Source organism: Zingiber officinale, chromosome 7B (genome assembly GCF_018446385.1).
Source record: "Zingiber officinale cultivar Zhangliang chromosome 7B, Zo_v1.1, whole genome shotgun sequence".
Taxonomy (NCBI): domain Eukaryota; kingdom Viridiplantae; phylum Streptophyta; class Magnoliopsida; order Zingiberales; family Zingiberaceae; genus Zingiber; species Zingiber officinale.
The window spans coordinates 69,954,876-69,972,199 of record NC_055999.1 but is presented as its reverse complement, the minus strand read 5'-3'; the positions used below and the strand labels follow the sequence as shown (position 1 = coordinate 69,972,199).

Here is a 17,324-nt window from a genome sequence, read left to right as displayed (position 1 = left end):
GCATTGGAATCATTACTAAAATGTCAGCACTTCACCTATCTTATAATAGAATTGCAAGAACCATACTGAGGACGATCGTATGCAATCTAACCATGATGCAAAGTTTGTCCTCAAAATGCATCACACTTAGGTGTGGACTATATGGTTACAACATAACAAGATTATTTTTGAGGATGACACACAGATAGCCCCTCTAGATTCCTAGTATTGTCTGTTCAATTAGTGGATTCATAGACTAACTTTAGGAAGAGGAGATTGATAGATTTTTCTAAAGTACTTAAACTGTGGTCATTGATATGATATTGTAAGTCATGACATTTGCTGATAGTGGAGGTGTCAGGGAAGAATAATTTGCAACAACTCGGGGTCTTCAATGTCATGAATCAGGATTCTCATGGTCGACAACAGGTTCTCTGTTAAGTATTGAAAAAAAAAGAAAAAAAAATACAACCCATACCTACCCACGTTCACCCCCCCTACCTCCTTTTTCTTCCTCTTTTCTTCTCTTCCCCACCGAAGCTTGCAACCCCTTTCTCTTCTTCTTATCTTCTCTTCTCCAATAGCAACAAGCAACAAGCTTCCCCTTCCTTGCTATCCTGCTTCTCGGCAGCATCATCGGAGCTCGTTTGAGTTTGCCGGAGCTCGCAGGACGACTAGCTAGGAGGGGAAAGCAAAGCCCTAGTTGCTGCCCTATTTTCTAACCAAGCATAACAGCCGTCGAAGCTAATCGTGGCCTTTGCCGGAGCTTGCCGAGACAACTGATGAAAAGGAAAAGGTTTCCTCTCCCCTTATTATTCCATCAGTCGTCCTCTCTGTTTTCATCCTTCCCCAACTAACATTGTTGCCTTTCTTCTCCTCCAACAGCCAAGAGCAGCAACCTTAGTTGCTCTCTCCTTTTTCCCCCACCAACAACAACATTTCGTTGCCTTTTGTTTCTCCAACAGCAGCCCTAGCTATTGTCCTTTTCTTGGAAACACCGCCAGAGTTCGCTGGAGCTAGCCAGAGCTAGCTAAGACGGCTAGCGACGAAGGGAAAACAACCTTAGTTGCCGCCCTCTTTTTCCAGTAACCACAGTAACCACAGTAACCCATAGAAGGTATATTTTATGCTTCGTGTTAATTGATGTGTAGTTAGGAGGGCTATCTAGATTAGAACAAAGGTTTCATTTAGGAATGCGAAGTAGTATGAGCTAGCAAGATCAAAATAATTCACCGATTTCGAATCATAGACAATATTTAGATTTTAGATCATTATTCTTATTAAATAGTGCTTTGATTATTTGAGTTATGTTTGGTATTATGTTTGTATACCCGAGCTCGAGTGGAGCACGGTGACCTACCGGCACTCGAGGATTTTACTGTATATAAAGTGGCTACATCTCTTTTGACTCATATAATTATCCTTGTTCATGAATAAAGAAATGATGAAATTATATATATTTGTATAATTATTTTCAAAAGGAAATTAAAATGATATTACAAGTAGTGAAATGGGTTAAAATAATACAATCGAGGAGGGTAAATAATTGATATTATTTCTTGTTCACATGTGAGTTCATACTGGGATTAATATGAGAAGGGTTGTTTTAAAAATTAAATAAATATTCTGAATTGCTCTTCTGTTGATACCTGTCTTTTGACTTGCTTAACCTTCTATATATACTCCATGCTTTTGATATTCTATCTGTTGATACTTGTAGCTTTTTATATGTAAACCATAGGATGATAAATTAAAAGACTCGATACAAAAATGTAAACTTGATTGACCATTTGATATGAAAATAGAATAATTATGATAAATGGATAAAATAGAATCCTTAAAGTGAAATAAGAAAAATGGTAAATGAAGAATATTAAAAAGTGAAGACCATAAGCCTAGCTTTATACCAGAGCTTTATATTGGAGTATTGGACCTCCCACATGTTATTGTGGTAGCGCGGCGGCCCATGGTCCAGAGTACCTGACCGTACACCCGAGGCGTGGTGGCGTGATGTAGCCCTCGGTCAGTGTTTATTATGTCTTCCACCGGTGAGGGCTGATAGTCCGTACGTCAGATGACGTATGCGACAATCTTATACTTTGAGGAGGCTTTTAGCCTATCCATGTGATATTACACTCTGATGATATTGACTCAAATGATTCACTTTTTAGTTGATTTATTAGATTTAGATCATTGATATACATTTTCATATTACCATCATAACTTGTATACTGATTGATTAAATAAAAAGATTGGAGAATTGATTTTAATTGATGATGATAAGGTGAAGATCGTAAACTCTAATATAAAAATATTACTTGATTATAGATAATGATAACCGAGGATGATTATACATATATATGTATCAATGGAGAACTTTAAGAATAATCTAAAGTTCTAACGAAAGATTGTGATTTACTTTACTTCTTTGACTTCTTAAACAAGATTAAGTTCATGTATATTTTTCTTGAGTATCCACTTAGCCATTTGGCTAACTTTCTACATTCCTTGGCCTCCAGTTTTACAGACATAGGGATCCTTTTGATATTACAGTTGATCCCTGCTTTACATAGAGTTGCTCAGAGATCTCAACGTATTGATTACTGGTTTGTTTTACTTTTGTTTCGTTGTATTCACATTTTGTAATTTTATTTCAGACATCGTCTGTCTGTATAGTTTTGTGGTCTATGAAAACTATGATATATATAAATTGATAAATTTCCTGATGATTCTGTTTAGATGATTCTTAGGGTTTCTTATATTATATTGTCACCGAGTGGGGTACCGGGACCTATACCCCAGGGGCCTGACAATTTTATTGGCATCAAAGCTCAGTTGCGTTTTTTGTTTGTGGGTTTTGGCTTATTTCGAGATTTTTTGTTTTCGATTTATGTTGTTCTCGAGCAAAGGAATTTTTATACAAGTCGAGTTGTATCTCTGAGCTATAGGATTTAAGGATCATTCTTTATTTTAATTATCTTGATTATAATTGATTATTAAATTTTTCATTTGATTTTATATGCACTGCCACGAGCCCGTTGTCGTGGTTGGGGCAATAGTCATGCTTGTAGCCGCAGCCGTGGTTATGAAAGTGGTAGTGGCCGAGGTCGTGGTCATGCATGTCGGTGTGTCACTACTACTCAGAGAGTCGATCATGGTTTGGATGAGGCCCCTATCTCCCCATCCGAGTTGATACCTGGAGCTTAGGTTGGTCCTAGTATTGGAGTTGGGGATCAAACCGAGGGAAAACCTCATCTTGTTGCAGCTTATGTATCCATCCCAACCATTCCCACAACATCCATTATCATGGAAATGGCTCGTATTCCTTTGCTTGGTAGTTGAGCAAAGGATCGTTTTAAGCTATTTCATGGATGCACCGATCCTTGGGTGGCACGTACATGGTTAGAGGATATCTAGTGTACTTTTGGGTACATGTCCTATTCAAACACAGAGAAGGCAGAGCTAGTCGCTTATCATTTTCGAGGACAAGCATCCACATGGTGGAAGATGCAAAAGACTGTCCTGGGAGATCAGGTCACCTCTTGGCAATCATTCAGAGAGGCGTTCGAGAGATAGTATTTTCCTGCAGCATTTTGTATTGCTCGACGCCAGGAATTTATGAGTCTCAAGCAAGGTGATCGAAGCGTGCTGGACTATAGTGCAGAATTTAGCAGACTTGCTGAGTTTTTCCCACATATGGTAGCTCAGAACTTAGATCGTATGTTTCACATTACACAGGAATCGACAACATATATTTGGATCAGGATGTCTAGAGTCTCAAGCAAGGTGATCGAAGCGTGCTGGACTATAGTGCAGAATTTAGCAGACTTGCTGAGTTTTTCCCACATATGGTAGCTCAGAACTTAGATCGTATGTTTCACATTACACAGGAATCGACAACATATATTTGGATCAGGATGTCTAGAGTCTCAAGCAAGGTGATCGAAGCGTGCTGGACTATAGTGCAGAATTTAGCAGACTTGCTGAGTTTTTCCCACATATGGTAGCTCAGAACTTAGATCGTATGTTTCACATTACACAGGAATCGACAACATATATTTGGATCAGGATGTTTAGATTTCCTGTTACTACTTATCGGGAGGCACTTGATCGAGCCATATTTATTGAGATGACCCAACAGCAAGTCTCCCAAGAAAGAGAAGCCAACCGACAGACCTCGTAGAGCTCACACTCTAGACAGCAGAGTTGAGGTCGTCGACCCCATGGCCAGGATGTGACTAGAGAGTCTACACGGTCACAAAAGGTGGCCAAAGTATCACAAGAATCTAGTCGCCCACTCCCATCACAGTGGGGGCAGATATCTATGAAGTATTTTCAATGTGGTGCACCAAATCACCTAGCATCAGAATGTCCACTAGATAAGAATATATGCTTCTACTGTAACTGCCAGGACATATGCAGAAAGATTGCACTTTAAAGACACAACATCAAGCAGGAGGATCACAGTCTCAACAGGCTCGACCTACCCCACGACCTCCACAGTCTCAGCAGCAGAAAGGCCCACAAAGATCTCAGCAATCTCAGCAACAAAATCCCCCACCTACGTAGTTTGCTCAACAACCACAACTTTACCATTTACAGTCCCAGGTGGAGAGTGAGTATCAGTCGGTACCTCCACTTTAGAAATATTTGACGACTCTGTCTCAACATTATTTGCTAACTCCATCCTAGCAGTATTTGGTAGCTCCACCCCAACAATACTTGCTACCTCCACCCCAGCAGTACTTGTTACCTCCACCCCATCAGTAGTAGCCATCATTATCTTATCAACCTTCGTAGGATCAAAGTCAGCCCTCTTCTCTTATCCAAAGGTGTCAGCCATCGAGGCTTGAGCCAGGACATGTTTATGCTTTGACTCATGAGGAGGCACAGCGAGCTAGAGGATATGTTATCCGAGATGTTATTTCAGTTTATAGTATTCCTGCGGATATATTGATAGATACTGGTAGCTCGCATTCCTTTATTTCTCCCGAATTTGTATGCAAGATGGGAGGATCCGAACTCTTCGACCTTATGGATTAGCAATATTGACACCATCAGGTGGAGTATTGATGTCAGATCAGGAGGTCAAGAGTTGTCACTACAAGAAAATTGAGATTCTACAACACTTAAAAGACAACGTTTTTTTTTAAAAAGTGTTGTCTTTTTTCTTTTAACAACGCTTTTAGTGAAAAGCGTTGTCTTTATTTTTTATTTCTTTTTAAAGACAACGTTTTTTAAATATGCGTTGTCTATTGATATTTTTTTTATATCAAAGACAACGCTTTTCAAAAAGCGTTGTGTTTAAGTGTTGTCTATTGCATAATTTTTTTAGTATACATATGTAGACCAAAGCATGATTTTTTACAAGTGCCCACAAAACCCTCCTCCTCCCTCAAACCCACGCGAAGCTCCACGACCCTAGCTCCACTGCCGAAACCCACAGTGATTTTTCCCTCTACCTAACCCACCGGCGAAACTCATCTCCACGACCCTAGCTCCACCGCCGAAACCCATTGTGAAACCCTAGCTCCTCCCCAAACTCATCTCCATGAAAACTCATCTCCACCGAAACTCATCTCCATGAAAAACCTAGCCTCCAAAACCCACCGCTCGCACCTAACCTCCTCCACCACATCTCCACACCGGCTGGGACCTAGCCTCCTCTGCCACTCCTTCGTGCCACCAGCAACCTAGCTTCCTTTGCCACTCCTCCACGGCGCCTACGACCTAGCCTCCGCCGCTTAAAAATCTGAGGTGATCTTCCTCTTTTTGATGCCAACTTACACATTGGAATATAGCTGCCCAATTTTGTTGCTGGAAAGATAATTCATTTGGATATTACAATTTCTTTTCTTTTCTATTTGAATTTTTGGTCACTCCATCACATTGAGTTATGTGTGGCAAATAACTTGTGTTGGTAAAATGGAGTTACCTGTCTACCTCATGGATCAACTCACTACGGACGAAATCGTTTTCCATAAGTCCTGTTTCAAGTGCAATAACTGTAAAGGAACCCTCACGGTATCGTCGTTCGCCTCTATCTGTGTTCTCCCTTTTGGAATTTTATGTTGTTATTTGAACTTTACTTTGTTTGTAATCATCTCTTTTCATTGGAAGTAGCGAGTTTAAGTAAGATGTGTTCATCTGATGCGTTCCAAATAACTTGGAACGTCGAGATTCCTAGTAAATGATCAATGTTGTAGATTTTATATTCGAGCTAGTTCTGTAGAGTAAATAAATATTCTATTTTTGGATCATGATAAAAGTAGAAATTTTGTCTTCGTATCTTGTCACTCATGTTATGCAATCCAATAGTTGACTCCTTTATAAATTTATTGTTAAAAAAAATACAATTTTGTCTACAGTTTTTCTTTGTGTTGGAAACTTAGTAGCACTAAATTGCTTTAGGTAATATCCTCAACAAAATATATATCAAGATTGAGTAAATCTAGAATGATTCATTGCTTGATAGCATATAGTGAGCAATATTACTATTCATGTGAGAGCAATATTAATTCTGATAGAATATTGCTAGGTATGATAATTAACCATTGTCAGTTAAATAAGTTAAATCATGTTATGAGAAATTTCAATCATTTTTTGGAAAGCAGTTGGTAATTGCATAGATAATGATTTAACATTCAGAAGAGTTTTTCTACATCTTTTATTTGTTTCATCTTTTGTTTCTTTAATGGAAGGTGTTTTGTATTGCAAGCCTCACTTTGAACAACTCTTCAAGGAATCTGTTTTAGCTAAAGGTCATTATTTGTTGCCTATATATAAGTTCATTATCTTGTTTTAGCTAAAATAAATAAGATTTTTTTAAGTGATTTTTTAATGAATTATTTCTTGTCGTTAAGTGTTGTGTTTTGTCTATATTTTTATTTTCTTTTAATGTCAATATTCCTAAAAGTAAATAAGATTTTTAATGAACTATTTATTTTCTTCAGCACTTACTGAGGGTTGGAGGGTATGTGACATGCATCTTCCTCAGGATTGGAGGGTATGTGGCATGCATCTTTTAATGTCAATTTTATTAGTAAAATTATCTATGGTAGTTCACAACAATGTTCACTAAATTTTTTTATTGTGCCAAACTCCAAGAAACAAGTACATTTTTTTGGTATTCCTTTCCATTGTCATTAAAAAAGTTTCTTAAATGGATCTCAGTTTCATGGTTGTAACTAAATTGATAACCTCATCTGTAACCTTATTAGAATAATGATAGTCCCTACAACATGTCAATGTGGCTCATATTCTTTCTAAAATCTACATAGATTCAAAGATATGAGAGAAATACATGGAAGAAGCCGTGATGATAGGCAGAAAAGAGAACAATTACGCCAAGAGAAGGAAATGTCCAAGTTTGCATAAATGTATCCTATATACTTTTGCTTTCTTACACCTCCCTGCACTTTTATTTAATTTTCTCTTCCTGTGTATATATGTGTGTGAACCATAGAACGTCATATCTTATCTACATGTTTATTGACTATTTTGTAGGGCAGATGCACATAGACAACGCCAACAATAGCAACAACAACAACAACATGAAGGTTTTGGGACCTCCTGCGATGTTAGTGCACCCAAGGTTTCTTCAACAGTACTACAACAAGATCAGTGACAAGATATGAAATTTGGCTTTTTTAAGCAAGGCAATGCCAAGGTTGGTTATTTTGGATCCCATCTTGTTAATTTAGGTTTTGTTTTTGTTACTGTTAAGTTTAGGAAACTGTATAATGTAAGCTGTGTTGTTACAACATAGCTTGCCGATCAAATATCAGATACAACAATGCTTGATAATAACCCTTATTATCAAATGATTGAGTTGTCCAAATGTATTTTGCTTGTCATTAGTAGATCATTACACTTTTTATAAGTTGATATAGAACTTCAATCTTGTTACTTTTCACCTATATTTTAGTATATTATTTTTGGTGTACATGACAGTTTGTGGGTGCTTTTTTGTTGTTGTGCTTTGCATACTGTTTATGAGGAATTGGCTTGTGAACCACAACAAATTTCTTACTAATTGTTGTCACCATAGGTCCACTAATGACCCTTGTCAAGTTTTGATTTATCTCATATGTACCTTAATCCAGATTTTCTAATTATTGTATGGTGTGAACTGCGACCTTTGTTTTAGTTTTTATTTTGCATAATAATGATGGTATTATTTTCTGTGACAGATACACAGTGGTAGGTGTTTTGTCCCAGTCTCAAGCTAGCAATACTTTTTGAGTGTATCTAGTAGAAGTAAGCATGCAGATCGTTCCCTTCGAGACCGGCTAGCTATTTTGTTCTTTTTTGTTTTAAATTTGAATGTCACTATCTACTTTGAAATAGAATTATTTAGTATTTGAAATCATTAACTGAATTCTACTTTGTAGCTGAATTCTCTTGTAAATATTAATATTTACTTTGTAGCTGAATTCTATTATTTTGGTATGAGTTTGAAATCATTAGCCAAGCTGATTAACTGCTATTATATGTCAAATTTGAATCTGGATATGGTAAAAGAAAAATAATAGCTTTGTAAATATAAAAACAATGATTTTGGAAATAGATTTTTTTTATTTTAAAAAGACAACGCTTTTAAAGCGTTGTAAAAATGTTATCTTTGTCAAAAACAACAACGCTTTTAAAGCGTTGCAAAAACGTTGTCTTTGGAAAAAATAACAACGTTTTTAAAGCGTTGCAAAAGAGTTGTCTTTGCTATAAATCACAACATTTTTAAAGCGTTGTCGTAGAGCGGACTTTTAACAACAGTGCTTTTAACAACGCTTTTTCACCAACAAAGACAACGCTTTTAAAGCGTTGTCTATTCGCTTTTTTCTTGTAGTGTGTCCTTTAAATTTTGATAGTCATATCCTTACAGTGGATTTGCAAGTGCTAGAGATGACTGAATTCGATATTATTTTGGGTATGGATTGACACCGTATGGATTAGCAATATTGACACCATTAGGTGGAGTATTGATGTCAGATCAAGAGGTCAAGAGTTGTCCTTTAAATTTCGATAGTCATATCCTTACAGTGGATCTGCAAGTGCTAGAGATGACTGAATTCAATATTATTTTGGGTATGGATTGGCTGTCAGAGCATCATGCCACTGTTAATTGTCGAGCCAAAGTGGTAACTTTTCAATCCTTAGATCAATCATCATAGGATTTTATTGGGATTAATAATCGAGGGATATCTATTATCTCAGCTCTCCAGGCTCAGCAGTTGTTGGCTCGAGGATGCAAGGGATATCCCATGTCTTTAATGAGTTCTAATGTGGATAATTCTGTCCATCTTTCTGATGTCCACATAATTCATGAATATCCTGATGTATTTCCTGAAGAACTTCCTGGCTTGCCACCACAGCGACAGGTAGAGTTTGCCATTGAGTTGCTTCCTGGCATAGCTTCAATATCGAAAGCTCCATATCGGATGACACCAAGAGAACTGGAGGAATTAAAGATCCAGCTTTAGGAGTTGCTAGATAAGGGTTTTATCCGTCCTAGTGTTTCTCCTTGGGGTACTCCAGTGCTCTTTGTTAAGAAGAAAGATGGATCCTTGAGGCTCTATATTGATTATAGACAGTTAAACTCTGTAACTATCAAGAACAAGTATCCTCTACCTAGAATAGATGATTTATTTGATCAACTTAAAGGTACCTGTGTGTACTCAAGGATCGATTTAAGATCAGACTATCACCAATTACGGGTTAGAGAGACAGATATTTAGAAGATTGCCTTCTGTACTCAGTATGGACATAATGAGTTTTTGGTAATGTCATTTGAGTTTACCAATGCTCCCGTAGCTTTTATAGATTTGATGAACTAAGTATTCTTGAAATATTTAGACTGGTTTGTTATTATCTTTAATGATGACATTTTGGTATACTCTCAGTCAGAGGAGGAGCATGAACAACATCTCAAAATAGTTCTAGAAACTTTACGGAAGGAACGCTTATATGCGAAGTTCAGTAAATGTGCTTTTTGGCTTACTTCCATGGGATTTCTAGGGCATGTAATCTCTAGAAAAGGGATTTCAGTAGACCCCCAGAAGATTGAAGTGGTTAACCGATGGGAACAACCAAAGTCAGTGCAAGAGATTCATAGGTTTCTTGGATTAGCTGGGTACTATCAGAGATTTGTTGAAGGATTCTCTAGTATTACTGCACCTTTAACCTAGCTGACTAGAAAAGGGGTTAAGTTTACTTGGTCTGAGGCTTGTGAAGCAAGCTTCCAAGAGCTCAAGCAGAGATTGGTGAGTGCTCCAGTGCTAGTTATTCCTTCTGGAGATGATGGATTCATTCTTTACACGGATGCATCTATTCAAGGATTAGGGGTAGTTTTGATGCAACATGATAGAGTAGTAACTTATGCTTCTCGTCAGCTGAAAGATCATGAGAAGAATTATCCCGTACATGATTCTGAATTAGCAGCCATCATTTTTTCCCTTAAGATTTGGAGACATTATCTCTATGGTATTACCTTTGAGATATTCACCAATCACAAGAGTCTGAAATATCTTTTCACGCAGAAAGAGTTAAACCTTCGACAGAGAAGGTGGATGGAGTTTCTGAAAGACTATGACTGCACTATCAACTACCATCTTGGAAAAGTTAATGTAGTAGCAGATGCATTGAGCAGGAATTCTAGAGGAGTATTGGCAATTGAAAGGGCGGCAGTTACTGATCTAGTTAGACAGTTTTCAGAGTTAGATTTAACTGAAGTAGGGCAAATACAACGTGGCATACTAGTCTCCTTGATTGTGCAATCCCCATTTGTTGAGCGGATCAAGGAAAGTCAAATGGAAGATCAGTATCTCAAATCGATAGCCAGTGAGTTGGAGTTCGGCCCCAAGTCAGAATTCTCACGTGATATAGATAGATCTCTTCGGTTCCAAGGTAGATTGTGTGTTCCTGAGGTACATCCTGTTAAGGAGGATCTCCTTCGAGAGGCCCACCGATCGAGATTTGTAGTCCATCCTGGTGGTACTCAGATGTATCAAGATCTGAGGCGATCATACTAGTGTAAAGGTATGAAAAGAGATATTGTAAATTTTGTAGCTCAGTGTCTAGTTTGCCAGCACATTAAGGCAGAACACCGGAGACCAGCCGGGTTACTTCAGAAGATTGTAGTACTAGAATGGAAATGGGAGCATGTAACTATGGATTTTGTCATAGGGTTACCAAGGACCTAGAGGAGACATGATTCGATCTGGGTGATCGTCGATCAATTAACCAAATCGACACATTTCTTGCTGATTCGTAGGACAGAATCTTTGGATCGTCTAGCAGAGTTATATTACAGAGAGATTACTAAACTTCATGGTATTCCCCTTAGTATTATTTCTGATTAAGATCCACACTTTACTTCGAGATTTTGGCAAAGTTTCCAAAAGGTGTTGGGTACCGAACTACGCTTTGTAAGATCGAAAGCGCTAGAGGGGAGCGACTAGCGCTCGTGGCTTTCACGTTGTTTTAAAGCAATCGATCAGAGTAAATGTTATGCAGCGGAATAAAACAACACACGAGCACACTAAGGAATTACTTGGTTCAGAGCCTGTGGTGACTTCTACTCCAAGGCCCACGCTCGTTGAGAGTTTACTTTGGGCAATCACTATAAGTTCGGAAAATATAACTTTGAAGTACAATTTAGAACAATAATGAAAATTATACCGACAATAAATACAGAGAATTTGAAGCTTCTGGTTGTCAGAGTCTTGTTACAACTTTGTTGGATCATTCTTTTAGCAGCACACGGAAGATGAATTACGATTTGAAGTGTTGTTCTTGCTGCTGCTCGAACCGACCTTAAGTAGGCTATTGAGGCCGACTCCAAGCTCTGGGTTAGCCGCGTGTGGATAAGCTCCGCACTGCTCGCAACTTATCCGCCTGAGGGGTGCCTCCAACCGCCATGGAGGGCACCTCCAGCTCAGTGTCCAGGGTGGCTCCAGCTCAGTGTTCAGGGCACCTCCAAGCTCTATAGAGGGCGCCCTCGGCCTGCTTCCTGCGCTGCTTCGGCCATGGCACCCGAGGCGCCTCCAAGCTCCATGAAGGGCGCCTCGGACACTATTCATCCAGGCTTTTAGTTCCTTTTCACTCCCTGCAAGATACGTTAGTACAAAATACAAAACATATCCTGCAAAATAGAGTTAGCACAAATAAAAAATGATTAATATAAGAATTTGAAAGTCACCAGACTGTCTGGTTCTGACTTTGAATTTCCATCCGGAAACCCTAGGTCGAATCGACGCCTACTGTTCTCTCACTGGGGAGCGTGTCCTCACCTGCTCCACTCTGGAGAGTTTACCTGTTGCCAGACCGGTCCTCTAGACCGACTGGACTTTTGCTTAGCACCTGAGGCTCCAGGACTTTCTGTTGGACATTTGTTCCACGACCCATCCAGTCTTCCACCTGGTTCGCGACACTAGGATTTCAACCTAGAGTCCCCGACTCTAGGATTTTTTCCCAAATCCTTCGACCTGCCAAGACTTTCCGCCTAGAGTTACCACCCCTTAGGACCTAGGGTTACTACCCCCTAAGGTTTTCCACCTGCCTAACTGCAGCTAGAACTTTTCTTCACCTAAGGTTACCACCCCCTAGGATTTTCCACCTACCTAGAATCCATTAGGACTTTTGCCTAAGACAATTACTTAGGACTTTCCTACGAGCTCAAACAAACTTGTTAGATCATAAGACAACTTAACTTTAGACCCTTTGACATAATCAAAACTCAGGTTCGATTGTCTAGTGCTCCCTGCACCAACAATCTCCTCCTTTTGATTATGGCAACATGGTTCAAAGTTAAGTAAAACATAACTGTAATAAAAGTAGTTTAAGCAAGAGTAAGAACATAAGTAAAACAAATTTTATTATATAACAAAAACTCCCCCTTATGCTTTCTTAACTTAACTTTATCTATTCTCTCCCCCTTTGACATTAATCAAAAAGAATATAAGTAGAGAGAACTATGTAAAAAAAAACTAGCTTTTAATCTGTTTAACTTGAAGCGGAAGGCGCTGGAATTCTGTTCTGTTTAAATTTCCCTATACAAAAATTGTACAAGTACAGAACTTTTCCTAGCAACCCGCATGTACGATCAGACATGTGTTTGATCAATCAAGCAAGTTCTTGACGGATCAAAGTACACCTTGATCGAAGTACAAGATTGCTGGCCTCTTGTGTTGGTATTCAAAATCGATACAAAGAAAACTAAACTAATTATGCAGCAGAATCAAAGAACTAGTTGTAACTTTCCTTTGTAGCTAAAGACCTCTTGATCTTCTGCTGTATTCCTCTCCTCTTCTTGGACGTCGTGTGGGAGATTATCTACCAAGACAAAAACCACCCATCTTCTCTTCTTTGTTTCCAAACCACCGACCACCAAAAGGAGGCTCTAGAATGGGCTCCCTCTCATCTTCTTCCTCTCCTCCAAGCCGTCGGCCCTAAGGTGGAGTTGGAAGAGATTTGTGCCGCTGGCCCTAAGGTGGAGAAGGAGAACCTTGTGCTGCCGGCCCTAAGCAAGAGAGAAGGAGAACCTTGTGTCGCCGGCCCTAAGCAAGAGAGTTATGGAAAACTTATGTTTAGGGGGCACCACCTCCCCTTTTTATAACCCTTGCCATCGGTTACAAAGAAAGAAAAAATAACAGAATTTCTGTTTAGAAAAAATCTCCCTTTTTATAACTGAATTCTGTTGGGGTGGATGCGAGGCTTTATATAGAGGCTACAACAGGGACCTAGAGGAGGAATTGGTTTAGGTCTCCTGATGGGCTTGGGCTTCCTATGTTCGGCCCGAACACCCAACTCAAGTCCATCAATAATAACCCTTACTACTAAAGGGTTATTATTGAACTACCGCACCAACCCATATTACAATATAAGCTCCTTCTTATCATGAGTGCGTTAATCTCCCTGTGTTTAAGATATCGTATGTTCATTAATTAAATGAGTTATTGACAACTTAATTAATCAACATCTGATTCCAAGAATAGTACCACTCAACTTTATTATCATGCCGAACTACGTCCGCCTACAGGGTTTACATAATAATCCTTATGAGCTCCTCAAGGGGACATCATCAACCTAAATAATTAGGACACAGATTCCTTCTATAATCAACAACACACCATATAAACAGTACTATTTCCCAACTCATCGGGCCTATTGATTTAATGAATAAATCTCACCCATTGATAAGTTAAAGAAATAAATACTAAGTATACGTGCTTGTTATTATATAGGGATTAAGAAGGTGCACCTCCATAATAACAAAGGTTCTGCTCTTTTATATAGTCAGTACAAATTGAACAACCTCAAACAGTCATGCTCAATACACACATAGTATACTAGTGTAATTTTATAGTTAAGACAGACTAATACTAAACTACACTACAACCGTTCCAATGGTTTGTCCCAATCCATCTTGGTTGTGAGCTACTATTTATAATTTATAAGGAACCGATAACATGATCTTCTGTGTGGCACCACACACCATGTTATCTATAATATAAATTAAATGGACAACTGCATTAACATATATATAAATATAAAAATATAAACATTTGACCAAAATGATTCTCATTTCAAAATATTTCAAAATAGATGTTCATACAAAAGCTAGGCTTATAGTATACATCCCAACAATCTCCCATTTATACTAAAAGACTATGCTGCTATAAATGTTGTCATACATCTGAATCTCATCCCCTCAACATGCCTATCAAAAGCTCTCACCGGAAGGGCCTTAGTGAAAGGATCTGCCAGGTTATCTACTGATGTAATCTTGGCGACAACAACCTTTCCTCGTTTTACGATATCTCGTAACAAGTGGTACTTGCGCTCAATGTGTTTACTTGCCTTATAGGCTCGTGGTTCCTTCGAGTTTGCTACTGCACCACTGTTGTCACAATAAATTGTGATAACTTTGGACAAACCAGGAATCACATCTAAGTCCATCAAGAAGTTTCTGAGTCATACAACTTCTTTGGCTGCCTCAGAGGCTGCCACATACTCAGCTTCCATGGTGGAGTCTGAAACGCATTTCTACTTAATACTCCTCCATGCTATGGCTTCACCTCCCAAAGTAAACACATACCCCGAGATTGATTTACTACTATCCCTATCTGATTGAAAGTATGAATCTGTGTAACTCACAGGGAGTAAATCATCTGCCTGGTAAACCATCATATAATCTCTAGTCCTTTTCAGGTACTTTAATATATGCTTTACGGCAGTCCAATGTCTCGGTCCTGGGTTACTTTGATATCTATTAACCATGCCCACGGCAAAATAGATATCCGGTCTCGTACATAGCACTGCATACATTAGGCTTCCTACAGCCGAAGCATAAGGAACTGCCTTCATCTCCTCTATCTCCTTTGGTGTCTCAGGACACATCTTTTTAGATAAAGATACTCCATATCGATGTATGAAGCTTGGGATAAGCACAACATCCTTTTCTTGTGATTTCTTATTACTTTGATCCCAAAAATATGACCACATTCTTCCAAGTCCTTCATATCAAATTGCTTGGATATTCATACCCTTATGTCTGACAACACTTTGACATTGTTGCCAATGAGCAAAATGTCATCTACATATAGTACAAGAAATACCACCACGTTTTCGTCACTTTTCTTGTATACACAAGACTCATCCCGGCACTGAATGAATCCATAAGACTGGATCACTTCATCAAACCAGATGTTCTAAGATCTCGAAGCTTGCTTCAGTCCATAAATATACCGATTAAGCTTACATACAAGATATTCTTTGCCCTTCGCAATGAATACCTCTGGTTGCTTCATATAGATATTTTCTTTAAGACTTCCGTTAAGGAAAGCTGTCTTGACATCCATTTGCCAAACCTCATAATTCATATGAGCAATAATAGATAAAAGAATACGGATAGACTTAAGCATGGCAACCGACGTAAACGTTTCCTCATAATCGATTCCCTCTTTCTGAGTATACCCCTTCGCAACAAGCCTCGCTTTAAAGGTTTCTACCTTCCTGTTTGTTCCTCTTTTCCTTTTGTTGACCCATTTACATCCAATGGCTTTTACACCATTTGGTGGTTCTACAAGCTTCCAGACCTGATTAGAATGCATAGATTCTATTTCAGAGTTCATTACACTTTGCCAAGATGCTACATCTTTATCTTGGAGTGCTTCATCATATGTCTAGGGATCAACTTCATGTTGACCAGGGATCAAGTCCGAAGACTCTCCCAAAAACATGAATCTATCAGGTTGTCTAATAACCCTCCCACTACGACGAGACACTACCTGTAATTGTGCATCATTTGTGACACGTGTTGCAGTTTCTTGTGGTATCTCGTCTTGTACCGTTGGTACTAAAGTAGAAGTGTCCTCTCTTATTTCCTCAAGAACAATTTTACTCATGGGCTTGAGGTTCGTTACATAGTTCTCTTCTAAAAATCGGGCATTGGTGCTAACAATGACCTTCTGATCTTTAGGACTATAAAACAAACCACCTTTCGTTCCTCTAGGATATCCCACAAACAAGCGAACTTCTGAACGCGATTCCAACTTATCAACGTCTCCCTTCAACACATGTGCTGGACTGCCCCAAATCTGAATGTGTTTCAAACTAGGCTTACGCCCATTCCATAATTCTGTGGGAGTAGAGGTTACTGACTTAGAAGGTACCAAGTTTAGAATGTACGCTGCTGTTTCCAGAGCATATCCCCAAAATGAATTTGGTAATTCTGAATAACTCATCATTGATCTAACCATTTCTATAAGAGTCATATTCCTTCGTTCTGCCACACCATTTTATTGGGGTGTACCAGGTGCAGACAATTGGGATTGAATCCTGACGTTTGATAAGTAACTTCTAAACTCTTCTAAGAGGTACTCTCCACCACGATCAGACCGTAGTGTCTTGATACTTTTACCATGACGTTTCTCCACATCAACCTTGTACTCTTTGAACTTATCAAAGCACTCATACTTACGGCGCATCAAGTAAATGTACCCATATCTCGAATAATCGTCTATAAAAGAGACAAAATATTCGAAACCACCTCTTGCCTGGATAGTCATAGGTTCACACAAATCAGAATGAACTAATTATAACACTTCTTTGGCTCTATACCCCTTTGCCTTAAAAGGCCTCTTGGTCATTTTTTCTTCCAAGCAAGACTCGCAGGTCGGAAAGTTTTTCACTACCAATGAACCCAAAGGTCCATCGGCTATTAACCTTTGAATCCTACTCAAGTTAATATGACCCAACCTTAGATGCCAAAGATATATTTGGTTCATTTCCGAAGGTTGCTTTATCTTATTAGAATTAGAAGATGTGTTATTAATTTCCATTTGTTG

The 17,324-nt window shown here is 38.7% G+C and overlaps 1 long non-coding RNA gene across 1 annotated transcript; it reads left to right on the top strand.

Annotated features, from left to right (window-relative positions):
* The first annotated feature begins 453 nt into the window (after positions 1 to 453).
* LOC122005952 lies at positions 454 to 8,414 on the top strand. The gene is made up of 6 exons (XR_006118586.1): positions 454 to 775; positions 865 to 1,096; positions 6,933 to 6,985; positions 7,260 to 7,358; positions 7,486 to 7,648; positions 8,172 to 8,414. It is a non-coding gene; the product is annotated as an uncharacterized LOC122005952 (long non-coding RNA).
* The last annotated feature ends 8,910 nt before the right edge of the window (positions 8,415 to 17,324 follow it).